This window comes from Panulirus ornatus, chromosome 46, assembly GCF_036320965.1.
Source record: "Panulirus ornatus isolate Po-2019 chromosome 46, ASM3632096v1, whole genome shotgun sequence".
Taxonomy (NCBI): domain Eukaryota; kingdom Metazoa; phylum Arthropoda; class Malacostraca; order Decapoda; family Palinuridae; genus Panulirus; species Panulirus ornatus.
In genome coordinates, this window is record NC_092269.1 from 8,372,653 (window position 1) to 8,390,748 (window position 18,096).

The 18,096-nt window shown below is 40.4% G+C and overlaps 1 protein-coding gene across 1 annotated transcript in view; it reads left to right on the forward strand.

The window, feature by feature from the left end:
• The window catches only part of LOC139763122 (uncharacterized), a 40,298-nt gene extending 28,646 nt beyond the window's left edge, over positions 1-11,652 (forward strand). Inside the window, exon 6 of the transcript XR_011716037.1 lies at positions 11,513-11,652. The gene's annotated coding sequence lies outside the window, so the exon portion shown is untranslated. The remainder of the gene's footprint in view (positions 1-11,512) is intronic.
• The last annotated feature ends 6,444 nt before the right edge of the window (positions 11,653-18,096 follow it).

Here is an 18,096-nt window from a genome sequence, read left to right on the forward strand (position 1 = left end):
AGAGCAGAGGAGGGTCTTTTGAAATGGTTTGGTCACATGGAAAATGAGTGAGGAAAGACTGACAAAGAGGATATATGTGTCAGAGGTAGAGGGAATGAGGAAAAGTGGGAGACCAAATTGGAGGTGGAAGGATGGAGAGAAAAAGATTTTGAGCGATTGGGGCCTGAACATACAGGAGGGTGAACAGTGTGCAAGGGATAGAGTGAATTGGAACGATGTCGTATACTGGGGTCGATGTGCTGTCAATGAATTGAACCAGGGCATGTGAAGCATCTGGGGTAAACCATGGAAAGTTTTGTGGGGCCTGGACATGGAAAGGGAGCTGTGGTTTTAGTGCATTACACATGACAACTAGAGACTGAGTGTGAACGAATGTGGCCTTTGTTGTCTTCTCTCGGTGCTACCTCTTGCGCGTGTGGGGGGAGGGGGGTGCCGTTTCATGTATGGTGGCAGCATGTATGAGTGTGTACATGTATATATATGTATATGTCAGTGTATGTATATGTATGTATGTGTTGAAATGTATAGGTATGTATATGTTCGTGTGTGGCCTGACCTGACCTGACCTAACCTAACCTGAGAAAAAGGAGAGATAGGTAGTATGTTTGAGTAAAGGAACTTGGATGTTTTGGCTCTGAGTGAAATGAAGCTCAAGGGTAAAGGGGAAGAGTGGTTTGGGAATGTATGTCTGTATGTATGACTCATGGTGAGGTGCCTGAGGACTGGCGGAATGCTAGCATAGTGCCATTGTACAAAGACAAAGGGGATAAGAGTGAGTGCTCAAATTACAGAGGTATAAGTTTGTTGAGTATTCCTGGTAAATTATATGGGAGGGTATTGATTGAGAGGGTGAAGGCATGTACAGAGCATCAGACTGAGGAAGAGCAGTGTGGTTTCAGAAGTGGTAGAGGATGTGTGGATCAGGTGTTTGCTTTGAAGAATGTATGTGAGAAATACTTAGAAAAGCAAATGGATTTGTATGTAGCATCTATAGATCTGGAGAAGGCATATGATAGAGTTGATAGAGATGCTCTGTGGAAGGTATTAAGAATATATGGTGTGGGAGGTTAGTTGTCAGAAGCAGTAAAAAGTTTTTATCGAGGATGTAAGGCATGTGTACATGTAGGAAGAGAGTAAAGTGACTGGTTCTCACTGAATGTTGGTTTGCGGCAGGGGTGTGTAATGTCTCCATGATTGTTTAATTTGTTCATGGATGGGGTTGATAGGGAGGTGAATGCAAGAGCTTTGGAAAGAGGGGTAAGTATGCAGTCTGTTGTGGATGAGAGAGCTTAGGAAGTGAGTCAGTTGTTCGCTGATGATACAGCTCTGGTGGCTGATTCAGGTGAGAAACTGCAGAAGCTGATGACCAAGTTTGGTAAAGTGTGTGAAAGAAGAAAGCCGAGAGGAAATGTGAATAAGAGCAAGGTTATTAGGTACAGTAGGGTTGAGGGACAAGTCAACAGGGAGGTAAGTTTGAATGGAGAAAAACTGGAGGAAGTGAAGTGTTTTAGATATCTGGGAGTGGATGGAACCATGGAAGCGGAAGTGAATCATAGGGAGGGGGAGGGGGTGAAAGTTCTGGGAGCGTTGTAAAATGTGTGGAAGTCAAGAGCATTATCTTGGAAAGCAAAAATGGGTGTTTGAAGGAATAGGGGTTCCAACAATGTTATATGGTTGCGAGGTGTGGGATATAGATAGAGTTGTGCGGAGGAGGGTGGATGTGCTGGAAACGAGATGTTTGAGGACAAAATGTGGTGTGAGGTGGTTTGATCAAGTAAATAATGAAAGGGTAAGAGAAATGTGGCAATAAAAAGATTGTGTTTTGAAATGGTTTGGTCACATGGAGAGAATGAGTGAGGAAAGATTGACCAAGAGGATATATGTGTCAGAGGTGGAGGGAATGAGAAGTGGGAGACCAAACTGGAAGTGTAAAGATGGGAGGGAAAAAGATTTTGAGTGATCAGGGCCTGAACATACAGGAGGGTGAAAGGCGTGCAAGGAATAGAGTGAATTGGAATGATGTAGTATACCGGGGTTGACCTGCTGTCAATGGATTGAACCAGGGCATGTAAAGCATCTGGGGTAAACCATGGAAAGTTTTGTGGGGCCTGGATGTGGACAGGGAGCTGTGGTTTCGGTGCATTATACATGACAGCTAGAGACTGAGTGTGAACGATTGTGGCCTTTGTTGTCTTTTCCTAGTGCTACCTTGTGCACATGCAGGGAGAGGGGGTTTTCATTTCATGTGTGGCGGGGTAGCGACAGGAATGAATAAGGGCAGACAGTATGAATTATGTACATGTGTATATATGTATATGTCTGTGTGTATATATATATATATGTATACGTTGAGATGTATAGATATGTATATGTGCTATGTGTGGACGTGTATGTATATACATGTGTATGTGGGTGGGTTGGTCCATTCTTTCGTCTGTTTCCTTGTGCTACCTCGTTAACGCAGGAGACAGTGACAAAGTATAATAAATAATATATATATATATATATATATATATATATATATATATATATATATTTTTTTTTTTTTTTTTTTTTTTTATACTTTGTCGCTGTCTCCCGCGTTTGCGAGGTAGCGCAAGGAAACAGACGAAAGAAATGGCCCCCCCCCCCCATACACATGTACATACACACGTCCACACACGCAAATATACATACCTACACAGCTTTCCATGGTTTACCCCAGACGCTTCACATGCCTTGCTTCAATCCACTGACAGCACGTCAACCCCTGTATACCACATGACTCCAATTCACTCTATTTCTTGCCCTCCTTTCACCCTCCTGCATGTTCAGGCCCCGATCACACAAAATCTTTTTCACTCCATCTTTCCACCTCCAATTTGGTCTCCCTCTTCTCCTCGTTCCCTCCACCTCCGACACATATATCCTCTTGGTCAATCTCTCCTCACTCATTCTCTCCATGTGCCCAAACCATTTCAAAACACCCTCTTCTGCTCTCTCAACCACGCTCTTTTTATTTCCACACATCTCTCTTACCCTTACGTTACTTACTCGCTCAAACCACCTCACACCACACATTGTCCTCAAACATCTCATTTCCAGCACATCCATCCTCCTGCGCACATCTCTATCCATAGCCCACGCCTCGCAACCATACAGCATTGTTGGTACCACTATTCCCTCAAACATACCCATTTTTGCTTTCCGAGATAATGTTCTCGACTTCCACACATTTTTCAAGGCTCCCAAAATTTTCGCCCCCTCCCCCACCCTATGATCCACTTCCGCTTCCATGGTTCCATCCGCTGACAGATCCACTCCCAGATATCTAAAACACTTCACTTCCTCCAGTTTTTCTCCATTCAAACTCACCTCCCAATTGACTTGACCCTCACCCTACTGTACCTAATAACCTTGCTCTTATTCACATTTACTCTCAACTTTCTTCTTCCACACACTTTACCAAACTCAGTCACCAGCTTCTGCAGTTTCTCACATGAATCAGCCACCAGCGCTGTATCATCAGCGAACAACAATTGACTCACTTCCCAAGCTCTCTCATCCCCAACAGACTTCATACTTGCCCCTCTTTCCAGGACTCTTGCATTTACCTCCTTTACAACCCCATCCATAAACAAATTAAACAACCATGGAGACATCACACACCCCTGCCGCAAACCTACATTCACTGAGAACCAATCACTTTCCTCTCTTCCTACACGTACACATGCCTTACATCCTCGATAAAAACTTTTCACTGCTTCTAACAACTTGTCTCCCACACCATATATTCTTAATACCTTCCACAGAGCATCTCTATCAACTCTATCATATGCCTTCTCCAGATCCATAAATGCTACATACAAATCCCTTTGCTTTTCTAAGTATTTCTCACATACATTCTTCAAAGCAAACACCTGATCCACACATCCTCTACCACTTCTGAAACCGCACTGCTCTTCCCCAATCTGATGCTCTGTACATGCCTTCACCCTCTCAATCAATACCCTCCCATATAATTTACCAGGAATACTCAACAAACTTATACCTCTGTAATTTGAGCACTCACTCTTATCCCCTTTGCCTTTGTACAATGGCACTATGCACGCATTCCGCCAATCCTCAGGCACCTCACCATGAGTCATACATACATTAAATAACCTTACCAACCAGTCAAATACAGTCACCCCCTTTCTTAATAAATTCCACTGCAATACCATCCAAACCTGCTGCCTTGCCGGCTTTCATCTTCCGCAAAGCTTTTACTACCTCTTCTCTGTTTACCAAATCATTTTCCCTAACCCTCTCACTTTGCACACCACCTCGACCAAAACACCCTATATCTGCCACTCTGTCATCAGACACATTCAACAAACCTTCAAAATACTCATTCCATCTCCTTCTCACATCACCGCTACTTGTTATCACCTCCCCATTTACGCCCTTCACTGAAGTTCCCATTTGCTCCCTTGTCTTACGCACCCTATTTACCTCCTTCCAGAACATCTTTTTATTCTCCCTAAAATTTACTGATAGTCTCTCACCCCAACTCTCATTTGCCCTTTTTTTCACCTCTTGCACCTTTCTCTTGACCTCCTGTCTCTTTCTTTTATACTTCTCCCACTCAATTGCATTTTTTCCCTGCAAAAATCGTCCAAATGCCTCTCTCTTCTCTTTCACTAATACTCTTACTTCTTCATCCCACCACACACTACCCTTTCTAAACAGCCCACCTCCCACTCTTCTCATGCCACAAGCATCTTTTGCGCAATCCATCACTGATTCCCTAAATACATCCCATTCCTCCCCGACTCCCCTTACTTCCATTGTTCTCACCTTTTTCCATTCTGTACACAGTCTCTCCTGGTACTTCCCCACACAGGTCTCCTTCCCAAGCTCACTTACTCTCACCACCTTCTTCACCCCAACATTCACTCCTCTTTTCTGAAAACCCATACTAATCTTCACCTTAGCCTCCACAAGATAATGATCAGACATCCCTCCAGTTGCACCTCTCAGCACATTAACATCCAAAAGTCTCTCTTTCGCACGCCTGTCAATTAACACGTAATCCAATAACGCTCTCTGGCCATCTCTCCTACTTACATAAGTATACTTATGTATATCTCGCTTTTTAAACCAGGTATTCCCAATCATCAGTCCTTTTTCAGCACATAAATCTACAAGCTCTTCACCATTTCCATTTACAACACTGAACACCCCATGCATACCAATTATTCCCTCAACTGCCACATTACTCACCTTTGCATTCAAATCACCCATCACTATAACCCGGTCTCGTGCATCAAAACCGCTAACACACTCATTTAGCTGCTCCCAAAACACTTGCCTCTCATGATCTTTCTTCTCATGCCCAGGTGCATATGCACCAATAATCACCCACCTCTCTCCATCAACTTTCAATTTTACCCATATTAATCGAGAATTTACTTTCTTACATTCTATCACATACTCCCACAACTCCTGTTTCAGGAGTATTGCTACTCCTTCCTTGCTCTTGTCCTCTCACTAACCCCTGACTTCACTCCCCAGACATTTCCAAACCACTCTTCCCCTTTACCCTTGAGCTTCGTTTCACTCAGAGCCAAAACATCCAGGTTCCTTTCCTCAAACATACTACCTATCTCTCCTTTTTTCACATCTTGGTTACATCCACACACATTTAGGCACCCCACTCTGAGCCTTCGAGGAGGATGATCACTCCCCGCGTGACTCCTTCTTCTGTTTCCCATTTTAGAAAGTTAATACAAGGAGGGGAGGATTTCCGGCCCCCCGCTCCCGTCCCCTCTAGTCGCTTTCTACGACACGCGAGGAATACGTGGGAAGTATTCTTTCCACCCTATCCCCAGGGATAATATACATATATATATACATATACACACACACACACACACACACACATATGCACATACACACACACACACACACATACATATATATACATATGAAAAATGTAAGAACAATTTAGAAACAAACTTTTAGCTTGAAATGAATGAAAAAAAAAATGAATGAATGTCACATAATGGTTCAACCTCTGGCTATGGAAAAGGAAATGTACAATTTATTCACACAAACGTCAATAGCAGTTCTCATCAATTTCACCACTGTGTCAGTAAGCTTCAATGTCTAAGCTACATTTTTCTCCAACTTCACTATTTTCTTGTCAAAAACACCATGCATGGAAACTATCACTCCATTAACACAACTATAAACATTAACTTCCCCTTTAAAAGTTCTGGGGAAGTCTGTCTCGATACACTGCGGCGAGGCGACGCGACGCTGACACAATCACTGTCACAATATCACTTCTGCCTCCTCAAGTCAATCTCTCAGCCACATATATATATATATATATATATATATATATATATATATATATATATATATATATATATATATATATATATATGTGTGTGTGTGTGTGTGTGTGTGTGTGTGTGTGTGAATGGGCCATTCTTCATCTGTTTCCTGGTGCTGCCTCGCTAAAGTGGAAATGGCGATCAAGTTTAATAAATAATACTAAATATATACATGCATTTCTGGTTGGTGCTATTTTTTTCTGTATTTACATTGGGGTATTAATTCATGTGAGAAACTGCAGAAGCTGGTGACTGAGTTTGGTAAAGTGTGTGGAAGAAGAAAGTTAAGAGTAAATGTGAATAAGAGCAAGGTTATTAGGTACAGTAGGGTTGAGGGTCAAGTCAATTGGGAGGTGAGTTTGAATGGAGAAAAACTGGAGGAAGTGAAGTGTTTTAGATATCTGGGAGTGGATCTGTCAGCGGATGGAACCATGGAAGCGGAAGTGGATCATAGGGTGGGGGAGGGGGCGAAAATTTTGGGAGCCTTGAAAAATGTGTGGAAGTCGAGAACATTATCTCGGAAAGCAAAAATGGGTATGTTTGAAGGAATAGTGGTTCCAACAATGTTGTATGGTTGCGAGGCGTGGGCTATGGATAGAGTTGTGCGCAGGAGGATGGATGTGCTGGAAATGAGATGTTTGAGGACAATGTGTGGTGTGAGGTGGTTTGATCGAGTAAGTAACGTAAGGGTAAGAGAGATGTGTGGAAATAAAAAGAGCGTGGTTGAGAGAGCAGAAGAGGGTGTTTTGAAATGGTTTGGGCACATGGAGAGAATGAGTGAGGAAAGATTGACCAAGAGGATATATGTGTCGGAGGTGGAGGGAACGAGGAGAAGAGGGAGACCAAATTGGAGGTGGAAAGATGGAGTGAAAAAGATTTTGTGTGATCGGGCCTGAACATGCAGGAGGGTGAAAGGAGGGCAAGGAATAGAGTGAATTGGAGCGATGTGGTATACAGGGTTTGACGTGCTGTCAGTGGATTGAATCAAGGCATGTGAAGCGTCTGGGGTAAACCATGGAAAGCTGTGTAGGTATGTATATTTGCGTGTGTGGACGTGTGTATGTACATGTGTATGGGGGGGGGGGGGTTGGGCCATTTCTTTCGTCTGTTTCCTTGCGCTACCTCGCAAACGCGGGAGACAGCGACAAAGTATAAAAAAAAAAAAAAAAAAAAAAATTAATTAGTATGCTTTGAAATATAAAACAACAGGTAACCTTTACATCACATAAAATAAGTGTCCAAGGCATGTACATCACGATAGTTTACTGAAACTTGTATTACTTTGAGCAGCAGAGGAAGATTACATTTCACATTCAAATTTCATATTCTGTGTTGTAAAAGATTCAAATTTAATAAAGTATCTTCCGACATGCTCTGGAAAGTAATGGTATTCCTTATAATATCAATAATGAAAGCTACAGTATTGTTTACAATATTAATATTGAATGCTAATACTGTAATAACTTTTATAAGATGGTACTTGCTGATGAATTCTTTAGTGTATATGTGGGAGGACTATTTCATAATTGTGATATTATGTTATATAAATCCTAAAACACAGTTGATGACAGGTTCACCAGTGGAATAGGTAATGAGTCCTTACCTCAGCAAGTGAAGGGCCCAGTATCAAAATAAGCTAGTTAGAATCATGTGAACTGTGCATCATTTGCATAATGTACACTAGTAGTCTATCAAGTTAATACATAAGTCCTGTTGTCTTTGATAGTGTATGTTCATGACAACATAATGCTGGGTTCATTTAGTACTGCATTAGCTTTAGGGACTCTCATATGTGAGTTAAATATCTTGATATTTCATATGTAACAATGTCCATACCACCTAGTAAAACAAGAGTACATATCAGTATGTCAGAGAAACATAATTGTTTAGAAGTCTTCCCCTCAAGCTCAGGTGTTTCTCGCCAGCATCTCTCACCAATGTCTGGCGTCTTGTGTTATGTTAAGCTTAAGGTTTTACTAAGAAACTTTGCTGTGAGACATTTTAGGTTATTCTACTTAGAAAGATGAATAACCTCAGCATTCTTGACAGAATCACTGCATAATTAGTCTGTAGGCAACACTATCATTTTTTGTTATACATTGTTATGACTAATAAAAAGTTGATTAGGAAAATAATAGCAGCATACATCAGTTTCCTGATGTTCTCATAGCTTAACACAGATGGTAACAGGCTGGCTCATTTGATAGGAAAAAATAACTTTGTTATATGAACATTATTAAGAAAGATTAGTTTGATTTCTTGTGAGATGTGTCAAAGTTCTAGCATTTAAAATTACTTGAAATGTTTCATGTTACCTAAGACATGGATCTGTCATTAGCTTGCCTCCACACACTCATCTACCATGATACAAGATGGTCTGCCAAATATCCAGTTACCAAGATCATCATAAACTAATTAAGTCCACTTTACAACCTCTATGTCCATTGTCCAATCACCAGGTCTATCACAATGTAATAAGACTATCATATTCTTATCAAATCAACCACACACAATACTTGCCTTGTCTAATACTCGTCTTTACATCCACCATACACTTACTGCACTGTCAATATGACCAGTGCCTCACCAAGGCCACACTAAAGTTATGAATTCTGTAGCATAACTCCTTAGTTCATCACACATGGAAATTTACTTCCATGAGCATGGTGCAGTATGACGATACCTTTAACTGTCTGGTCATCAGCCAGGGGATTATAACAAGATTGTGCCATCATGTGCTTAAAAGTTAAATTGTGGATGGAAGCCACACCTACGGAAGTACTAGCCTCCTAGCTAAGGAGGGAAGAAGTTGCCTGTGAATCAGCTTACACTTCATTCGTCGTGATTGCTGATCTTATTTTCTGTCTCATTAATGAAGCTCCCAGGCTAGACTTAACACATATTTTTTCAACATAAGCCATTTACTTCTCATTTCCACTTATTCCCTATACTTTTTTCTCCACCTTCTTTGTGTCATTTTCTCTTTCATGTACATTTTTAGTTTGCCTGTGCAAAGCAGAAGAAATCTATTCTGCTACCTTCAGTATTTCAGTCTGTATAATTACATATTTGTACTGTACAGGGAGAGAGAGCTTTACACTTAGAGGGCACCATACCCATGAATATGCATGTGCTACCATATCTCAGTTAAGTTTTATGTCAGAGTTCAGATCTCGGACATCATTTGATGTTATTATTCATTTTATTTATTATACTTTGTCGCTGTTTCCCACGTTAGCGAGGTAATGCAAGGAAACAGATGAAAGAATGGCTCAACCCACCCACATACACATGCATATACAAACACGTCCACACACGCACATATACATACCTATACATTTCATTTATTTTATTATTTGTTTATTTTGCTTTGTCGCTGTCTCCCGCGTTAGCGAGGTAGCGCAAGGAAACAGATGAAAGAATGGCCCAGCCCACCCACATACACATGTATATACATACACGTCCACACACGCAAATATACATACCTATACATCTCAACGTATACATATATATATATACACATGTACATAGTTCATACTGTCTGCCTTTATTCATCGCCACCTCGCCACACATGAAATAACAACCCCCTCCCCCCTCATGTGTGCGAGGTAGCGCAAGGAAAAGACAACAAAGGCGCCATTTGTTCACACTCAGTCTCTAGCTGTCATGTAATAATGCACCAAAACCACAGTTCCCTTTCCACATCCAGGCCCCACAAAGCTTTCCATGGTTTACCCCAGACGCTTCACATGCCCTGGTTCAATCCATTGACAGCATGTCGACATTTCAACGTATACAAATATATACATACAAAGACATACATATATATACACATGTACATAATTCACACTTGCTGCCTTTATTCATTCCTGTCGCCACCAGGCCACACATGCAATGACACCCCCCTTCCCCTGCACACGCATGAGATAGTGCTAGGAAAAGACAACAAAGGCCACATTCGTTCACATTCAGTCTCTAGCTGTCATGTATAATGCACCGAAACCACAGCTTCCTTTCCAAATCCAGGCCCCACAAAACTTTCCATGGTTTACCCCAGACGCTTCACATGCCCTGGTTCAATCCACTGACAGCACGTCGACCCTGGTATACCACATCCTTCCAATTCACTCTATCCTTGCATGCCTTTCACCCTCCTGCATGTTCAGGCCCTGATAGCTCAAAATCTTTTTCACTCCATTCTTCCACCTCCAATTTGGTCTCCCACTTCTCCTCGTTCCCTCCACCTCTGACACATATATCCTCTTTGTCAATCTTTCCTCACTCATTCTCTTCATGTGACCAAACCATTTCAACACACTCTTTGCTCCCACCACACTTTTTTAGTACCACACATCTCTCTTACCCTTTCATTACTTACTCAATCAAACCACCTCACACCACATATTGTCCTCAAACATCTCATTTCCAGCACATCCACCCTCCTCCAAACAACCCTATCTGTAGCCCACGTCTCGTAACCATATAAAATTGTTGGAACCACTATTCCTTCAAACATACCCATTTTTGGTTTCCGAGATAATGTTCTCACCTTTGATGAATGGCCATATAATCAAATGTACAGATGCACTTTGCTGAGAGCTTCATCATCCAACCAAAAGTAAGTCATCCTGACTTACATTTAATGCCTCAGAGGCATACTTCATAACTGGTGATTAACTTTCTTTTGCAACCAAGATCTGGCCTCACTGAGGACTTCTGCCCAAGGCCACAGCCATGAACATAAAAACATACACCATATATTTGCCATACAATCACCTAGGCCACTGTCCATACAACAACTTCATGAACATTTTGTCAAAACTGCAGATATTAGCACAGGTCAAGCACTACAACCACCACCAAGAAAACACTATGAATGTCATGTACTACATATTTCCATCACCCTGACAACACTACAGATGTGAGTGCAGGTCAAATACATAACTGCTATCATCCTTAAAATACAGACTTGAGCACAGGACAAGCACTGAAGAAAGCCACTGCCAAAGTCCCAATTTGACAAAAATTCTGTTCTGTATTATTTTAATGCATACACTGACAACACTTTTATAACATTATACTTTACATGATGATGAATTAACTTTTTAAACAAGTATACTGTACTCACCAATACATTCCGTTGCTTTCAGCATGAGGAGAGGCTGACATCGGGTGAGTGTCACTTGAGCTTATTGGAATCTTCTGATTCTGGTCTTCATTTCATACACCTAAATTTTTTTCTACTTTTTCTTATGCATTACTGGATTTCTTACTTTTGTCACCACTCTTGATGAAAGTACAGTAGACCACTTAAAACAGTCATAATTTTGTCTGCACTCTTCTTACCAGCACATATGCTTGACTCATTCACACAGTTTGCCTTCCCATGTGCTGAAGCTCTTGCACCACTTTTGAGTCTTCTCAATGTCTCAAACATCATTTCTGCTGTTTACATTTTTTATGGCCTCTTTATAGGATGTTCTCCACTTGTAGAATACAGTGCTTGAGGGATGCTAAGGGGAAGCCTACACGTTCATAAGAAAAAAGTTTACATTGTACTGTATTCTTACAAGCTGCACAATATGTGAGATGTTTTCCTATAATGCATTATGCACAGGGAAGAAGAGATTTGTACTGCACTTGTAACACATTTAACTTTCTTTTATGTTGGAAAGGATGCCTGAGTGCAGTCACCAATAGAGATTGAATGAAGAGTGGTATCAGGTGAGAGTAGCTGAACAAGGGACATGTGCATGAAAAGGAAAATAGTCAAGGAACCACAGGGGCTGATGCGAGTCTTAGAGTGGGAGTGGGGGCAACGGATCCAGGTGCACTGAGGAGTGTGTGGGAGAGGTCACTGTCTGTAAGGGTAAAGATGGCATATAGGTATCTCTGAAGGTATATATCAGCACTTACATTGTTATGTGGATGCGAGTCTTGGACTCTGAATGATAAAGAACAGGAGAGGGTAAAGGTAATGGAAATATCATGCCTGAGGACAATATGTGATGTGAGGTGGGATGAATATGTTAGAAATGACAGTGTAAAAGTGTTGTGTATAGGAAAAGCATTTTGAATGAAAAGAGCTGACTGGGGAGCACTGAAATGGTTTAGGTATAAGGAAACAATCAACTAAAACAATCTAAGAGGAGCAATGTGTCAGATGTGGAGAGAACAAAGGGGAGGGAAAGACCAAGGAAACGAAAGCATGGAATGAAATATGCACTGACATATTGTATCTGAACGTTCAAAGAGGGTGAGAGGCATACATGGGAAAACAATCAACTTGGAGCATTGTGGTATACAAGACATGATATGTTGACAGTAAGCTGAGCCAGGATGTATGAAGCAGTTGGGAAATCATGGAATGATCTTTGGGGCTTGACTGGATTGAGAGCTCAGGTTTTGATATATTATATATGACAGTAAGTGTGGATACAAGTGAATGAGGTTGTTGTTCATCTGTTTGTGACGCTACCTTACTGTGGCTGGAAATGTCAACAAGTATGAAGAATAACAACTAAACTATGTTTGAAGTTTTATTTTTGACATTATTAATGCATTATTCAAACTATATAAATAAGCACTATACAGGCCAAAGTTCCCATGGCTCGCTGCCATAGCACAAAGTAGATTTCTTTTTAGTCTCCTTGTTTACCATGTTTTATATACTGTTCTCTTGCTGTTTGTAATCTGATGGCTTTCAATGTTTTTTCATCACTTTCAGAGAAGTATCAAAAAAATTTCAAATTTTCAAATGTATGCTAGTTGCATGCAACCACATAAATGCAAATCCTTGCTCTAGCGCGGTACAAAAAAATTCTGGAAAATGAAAGGTTTATCACACATACGTGAATAAGGTTTTTGTGAACTTGGTGTAAACAAGGGACAACAGCACTCTTATATTGCTGTGTGTAAGAATATGTTAAATACTTTAACCACCACCATCCTGATGACACTGTCAAGCCCCCCAACGGCTCCAGTCTCGCTTTTCACTGAGGTTAGGCCTTGAATGAAAGATATGGGGATAAATAAGTGTGCAGGAAGGGTTCTGGGCATCACTTCATCACTTTTAACTCGGGACAGTAGTACTAACATGCAGGGTATAATGAGGTTCTGGGCATCACTTCAACTCTCCTCAAGTCAGGATAATACCACTTCCTTGGGTGGCTGCTGTCTTCTGCCTATTAACATGGAGAGTGTAAGATGATTCCAGGGACTACCTCACCAGTCCTACCTTAGAAGAGTAGTACTTCCATGGGATAATGCTGTCTCAAACTTATTACAAAACATACATGTTCAAGTACTACAATCTCAGCCATCCTGCAGAAAGACAGCCTAACATATTCACCACCTTCATGTACCAAAAATACTTCCTTGACAGTACCATGAACAATAACACATATCAAGTAACACCATCACCATCCTGCGATTAGGTATAATGTCAGAGGTTAATTACCAGCATCACCCTCTGCCAACACCTAGTACAGTAGCGTAAAACAATGACACATACCTCTTCCAGCAAAACCATGATCATACAGCATTAACACTGATCAAGTGCCAAAACCACCACCACCAGCCAAGCAATACTGAATTCATTCATGCAGGTGAAGCACCACCATCAGCCCTAATACTGCAAACAATGCATTCTTATGCGATAACCATCATTTCCCCAACTGCACCAAAGACAATAACATATGTCAAGTAATACAACCGGAGGATGGTAGCATATGTCATGCAGGATAACTGTCACATTCCTGACAACAAAACAGACATCAGAACAAGGCAATCAACACAACTAGCACCATCCTGACAGCACTATGGATGTGAATACAAACTGAGCATCACAGCACTATGGATGTGAATACAAACTGAACATCACAGCACTATGGATGTGAATACAAACTGAACATCACAGCACCATGGATGTGAATACAAACTGAACATCACTATCTCCCTGTCAGCATTATCAATAGTACCAACAGGTATCCTCACCACAACCTTGACGACAACCAAATTTACAGACAGACAGATGCATTGTTTAACAGAATAGTCCTGTTAATTGTGAACAGACTGAGTAAATGTCAAATAACAGTTGAGGGTAACTGTGAAAACATATTTCTTTTTGATCTCAACAAAGCACTGCAAGTTTGAACAATAACTTAAAAATAAAGAAAAGATTAATCTGAGGAAACAGGTTCTGCCAGCATGAGGCAATAACACAATGGCCTTTCTTCTTGAACACCAAAATGGTAATAACCTTCCACTCTTATCTAAAACCATTGTTAAATATATTACACAAAAAATATATTTTTCTCATTTAAAGGTAGAAAAGTTTTGTTGAGTCATAAATTGAATTCCTGAATAGACCCAACTCCACCATAAATGCTTATATCTATAACAGAAATGTTAAAAATGTAATGCTTACTAATATTTACAAATACGTGAAAATGAAAACAAGGGACAAGTGATAAATATGAAAAAAAAAAAGGTGTTACATTTGATAACAAACCTCCAAATGCAGACTTCTCAGCCTATCTGTTTACTAGAAAATGTAATGCTCTAAATACGAGGGAACTCATTTATGGTATCATTACTAATAAACAGTTGAAGAAAAAATAAAAGAAAATTGTGATAGAAATAATAAGTGTGCAAGAATGTGATACCATACATGCATAATGCTTAAAATAAACAGATGGTACAATAAACCATAAATGCCACAAAGAATGTATGAAAGTGATATGAAAGTGATAAGTACATTATTTTCACAATTTTGAAAGATATAAACATAAAACAGAGAGAAAAAAAATTATATGTTGCCCCAGCTCTGAAGGGGTATGGGCCAGTCCACTTTAATTGATGGAGTTTCAATTTTGTGAATAAATGACTAGCTTTCAGAGTTTGCATTCAAAGGTGATGGTTTAAAAGTTCATACATCTAAGACTTAACAGCATTTCAATAGTCTGTTAAATAGTGTATATCAAATCATTATTTTTTTTTTTTTTTTTTTTTTTATACTTTGTCGCTGTCTCCCGCGTTTGCGAGGTAGCGCAAGGAAACAGACGAAAGAAATGGCCCAACCCCCCCCATACACATGTATATACATACGTCCACACACGCAAATATACATACCTACACAGCTTTCCATGGTTTACCCCAGACGCTTCACATGCCTTGATTCAATCCACTGACAGCACGTCAACCCCGGTATACCACATCGCTCCAATTCACTCTATTCCTTGCCCTCCTTTCACCCTCCTGCATGATCACACAAAATCTTTTTCACTCCATCTTTCCACCTCCAATTTGGTCTCCCTCTTCTCCTTGCTCCCTCCACCTCCGATACATATATCCTCTTGGTCAATCTTTCCTCACTCATCCTCTCCATGTGCCCAAACCACTTCAAAACACCCTCTTCTGCTCTCTCAACCACGCTCTTTTTATTTCCACACATCTCTCTTACCCTTACGTTACTCACTCGATCAAACCACCTCACACCACACATTGTCCTCAAACATCTCATTTCCAGCACATCCATCCTCCTGCGCACAACACTATCCATAGCCCACGCCTCGCAACCATACAACATTGTTGGAACCACTATTCCTTCAAACATACCCATTTTTGCTTTCCGAGATATGTTCTCGACTTCCAAACATTCTTCAAGGCCCCCAGAATTTTCGCCCCCTCCCCCACCCTATGATCCACTTCCGCTTCCATGGTTCCATCCACTGCCAGATCCACTCCCAGATATCTAAAACACTTCACTTCCTCCAGTTTTTCTCCATTCAAACTCACCTCCCAATTGACTTGACCCTCAACCCTACTGTACCTAATAACCTTGCTCTTATTCACATTTAACTTTCTTCTTCCACAAACTTTACCAAACTCAGTCACCAGCTTCTGCAGTTTCTCACATGAATCAGCCACCAGCGCTGTATCATCAGCGAACAACAACTGACTCACTTCCCAAGCTCTCTCATCCCCAACAAACTTCATACTTGCCCCTCTTTCCAAAACTCTTGCATTTACCTCCCTAACAACCCCATCCATAAACAAATTAAACAAACATGGAGACATCACACACCCCTGCCGCAAACCTACATTCACTGAGAACCAATCACTTTCCTCTCTTCCTACAGGTACACATGCCTTACATCCTCGATAAAAACTTTTCACTGCTTCTAACAACTTTCCTCCCACACCATATATTCTTAATACCTTCCACAGAGCATCTCTATCAACTCTATCATATGCCTTCTCCAGATCCATAAATGCTACATACAAATCCATTTGCTTTTCTAAGTATTTCTCACATACATTCTTCACAGCAAACACCTGATCCACACATCCTCTACCACTTCTGAAACCACACTGCTCTTCCCCAATCTGATGCTCTGTACATGCCTTCACCCTCTCAATCAATACCCTCCCATATAATTTACCAGGAATACTCAACAAACTTATACCTCTGTAATTTGAGCACTCACTCTTATCCCCTTTGCCTTTGTACAATGGCACTATGCACGCATTCCGCCAATCCTCAGGCACCTCACCATGAGTCATACATACATTAAATAACCTTACCAACCAGTCAACAATACAGTCACCCCCTTTTTTTATAAATTCCACTGCAGTACCATCCAAACCTGCTGCCTTGCCGGCTTTCATCTTCCGCAAAGCTTTCACTACCTCTTCTCTGCTTACCAAATCATTATATCAAAGCATTTATGTATATACATGTGTATATGAGTGAATGGGCCGTTCTTTGTCTGTTTCCTGGCGCTACCTCACTGATGCGGGAAATGGCGATCAAGTATAATAAAATCTAAAATCAAAGCACTGCATTAGAATGGCAGAAATCTATTTCTCATCTTTTACTTAAAAGTACTGTTTTGTGTAAATAACAGCCAAAATGATGGAACCATGATTTATTACAAAGAGCTGACACCAAGTGAAATAAACCTTTCATTCCTCCTGCTGCCAAGTTTATCAGAGGTGAAATTAGGTGTACTTATGCATTTTGTTAGGTATATGATACTGCTAATCTAATGATCCTGGCTGAAGCTGGTATGTGTACTGTTTGTAAGTTAACCCTTTTAATGCAGCAGTCCTAATATGCACTGTAAACTGTGTGCAGGATATATTCAAATATTCTAAAAAAAAAAAAGAATTGCATAAAATTGTTACTTTGACTGACTAAATCTCATTCAGTAAAGATAAACGTCTCACCCTGGCAAAACATTGATAATATGCTATCTTCAGTAAGCAGATGTTGAGCCAGTGATAGAGGAATATTACTATACATGTATCAACTAAGCCTTTGAACTACTTCCCACTGACTTGTATCCGTTAAATGAGACATTTAATGAAAACCTAACAGAAAAAGTAATAAGGAACTTGAGGTGGTGGAGGACTTTGGTGTATTTTCATGCATTTTTGGACAGTATCAAACCTCCATAGAACACCTAATTTCACATCTAATGTAAGGGCTTTTCAAATGTTATTCCAACATACTGAAATGGCTACATTTACTCTGGAGGCAGGAAATAATAGGTGAAAATGCAGATAAACCATGAGGAGCTCATTAATGAAACTTTGATTTGTTTATATGCTAACTTTCTGTGGGTGAGGTATTTAGCTGTAACATCATTATGATATGCACGAGTGAAAAAAATTTAAAACAATCCCATATATTTCATTGCTAACTCCTTCACTGTAGCAGTCATTATAT